The sequence below is a fragment of the Citrus sinensis genome, chromosome 8 (assembly GCF_022201045.2).
Source record: "Citrus sinensis cultivar Valencia sweet orange chromosome 8, DVS_A1.0, whole genome shotgun sequence".
NCBI classification, from domain to species: Eukaryota; Viridiplantae; Streptophyta; class Magnoliopsida; order Sapindales; family Rutaceae; genus Citrus; species Citrus sinensis.
The window spans coordinates 15,515,076-15,517,793 of record NC_068563.1 but is presented as its reverse complement, the minus strand read 5'-3'; the positions used below and the strand labels follow the sequence as shown (position 1 = coordinate 15,517,793).

Sequence of the window (2,718 nt, the reverse complement as noted above, 5' to 3'; positions counted from 1 at the left end):
TTTGAGGGAAGGGTGGTGGGTGCCTAAACTGATGTGCTGCAGCAGGTTGTGCAGACTGCTTCTCTTTTGCCATGTTCTGGGTTGGTGCTACAACCTTGTTATCCACAAGTGTTGGATCATCATTTTCGGCAAATGTTGCAGCTTGACTGCTCTCATCAATGTGCTGTGAAGTGGAGGATTGTGGCTCTTTTTCACTTTGAGTTTCTTTCTAGATTGAAGTGGAATTAGCTTTTCTTTTTGGTACACCAACGGGACTATCAACATCCTTTCCAGATCTCAAGCTAATCACTTTGCAATGCTCTTTCCCTTCTCTTTTTAGGTTCTCTATGTTACTGGGTAAACTACCTTGAGGTCTGTTACTCAATGCTGCAGCAAGCTGTCCAATTTGATTTTCCAAGTTTCTCAAAGATACAGTATGACTTTGGACAACTGCTTCATTCTTCAAGGGAGCTAAGTTGATCATTGTTGATGCTTATTTTCTCTTGATTTTGTAGATAAAATCTAGGTGGTTGAGAAGGTACGTTCTGTCCACTGAATGTTACAGCAGGCTGATTTTGATTACTCCATGAAAAGTTTGGGTGTTGTCTCCATCTAAGGTTGTAAGTGTTTGAATATGGATTGTCCTGGTTCTGTTTATTAAAGTTACCCACATAATTGACTGAAATTGGATTCCCAGGACAATTGTCGAATAAGTGCCCTTCTCCACAATAAACGCAAGACACATCAGAAATTTGGTTAACAGTTGCTGGAGCAATAGTCATAGCATTTACCGTCCTTGTTAATGAAGTTACTCGGGCTGACAATGTTGTCAAGGCATCTACGTTATGAACTCCTACTGTTCCTCTTGCTGCAGCTTGTCTAGTTGATGGCCACTGATAGTTATTGTTGGCTATCCTCTCCAAAATTTCATAAGCCTCATTGTAAGACTTAGATAACAATTCCCCATTTGCTGAAGCGTCCACCATCAATCTAGTGCTTTGGTTGAGACCATTATAGAAAGTTTCCAACTGTATGCAGTAAGGAATACCATGATGAAGACATCTTCTGAGTAACTCCTTAAATCTTTCCCATGCATCATACAAGTTCTCATCTTCAAGTTGATGGAAAGATGTAATCTCATTCCTCAATTTTGCATTCTTGGTTAGCGGGAAGTATTTCATCAAAAATTTATCAGCCAAGTCATTCCATGCAGTGATAGAATTTGGTGGTAGAGAATTCAACCATGCTCTTGCTCGATCTCTCAAAGAAAACGAGAAAAGCCTGAGTCTCAATGCTTCATGCGATGCTCCAGCAATCTTGAAAGCATCACTCACTTCCAAAAATAGCTTAAGATATAGATGAAGATCTTCTGATGGCAGTCCATTAAATTACCCCACTGTTTGTAGCATCTGAAACATCACTGGTTTGAGCTCAAAATTTTTAGCTTGAACGTTGGGTCTAACTATTCCCGGATGTATGGCTTGAGGAGTCAACACTGCGTAGTCTCGAATGGCTCTATCTCTATCGTTCGTCATGTGAATAATGTTGTTGTTCCCTGGTTGCCTTTGAACAAATTGTCCATTCAGACCTTCATGTACATTGACTGTTGTATCCCCTCTCTATGGTTCGAGTTTCTCAAATCTTGCAAATCATCCATTGCTACAGTGGCTTGTAATTTCTGATGCTCTCTTCTCAATCTCCTTCCAGTTCTTTCAATTTCTGGATCAAATTGGAATTCAACCGATTTATATTTGCGCATGCAAGAGTTGCTAGATCACCTATATCAACAAAATAAACAAAAAAAAAATTAGCACCATTAAAACTAATTTCACAACTTACAAAGAACAATCAATCCCCGGCAACGGCGCAGAAAACTTGTTGGTGTATAAATAATAATGTTATTGGTGTCAATGTGCAAGTGTACACAACAAGTAATAAAGTGATGAGTATTCAAGATCATCTCAACAGGGATTGATGTTATCAGATTTGCTACAGCAATCTTAACAGTGTAGATTTTGTGCTAAAATAAAATAAACAATTGATAAAACTAATTTACTAATTAAAATAAAAACACAATAAATAAAATGCAACAAAGTAGATTATCACGTCAAACTCAAGGATAAAAACAATGAAAATATAGAGCAGTTGAGTGAATAAACTCTCTTAATGGTCTTGACTATTTTCTAATGGTTGGCTCAGTTGCTACAGTATTTGCTACAACATGGGGCAGAATCCTTATGTATCCTCAGCCGCCGCATGTTGGATATCTTATATCTATATGCAACCTAACAGTGATCAGTTGTTATGCCAACATAAGATATAACATTACACGCTTAGGTTCTATTTACCCTACAAGGTGAATCATTATGTCTAGTTTATCACTAATCTTAAATCAAGCATGGCCCTTTCGGGACTCAAGTAAAACTCAATCCGGAAAACTCAATTTAAGATCAAGTATTGTTCTGATATGTTCCACTAAGATAGGCCCTTTTGCGGCTCTCTCCTAACTTATATCATTAAATGGGTGATCAACCGAAATAATGAATAAAAATAAATACTATCAAAACAAACTGCTACAGCAAACATGCAGCAACACATATATTCAGTCAATAAACCATCAAGATTATTTATCACTCAACTACAAATAAATTTAGTTCATGGTTTGCAAAAGAAAAATAAAGAACAAAGTTTTGGCCATGAAACACATCCCCATAAATAAATAGAAAATGAGAAAGCAAG

General features: G+C 37.2%; 1 non-coding gene across 1 annotated transcript; it reads left to right on the top strand.

Moving 5' to 3' along the window:
• Window positions 1-1,023: 1,023 nt before the first annotated feature.
• Window positions 1,024-1,130, top strand: LOC127899624 (small nucleolar RNA R71). The gene has a single exon (XR_008051501.1). It is a non-coding gene; the product is annotated as a small nucleolar RNA R71 (small nucleolar RNA).
• The last annotated feature ends 1,588 nt before the right edge of the window (window positions 1,131-2,718 follow it).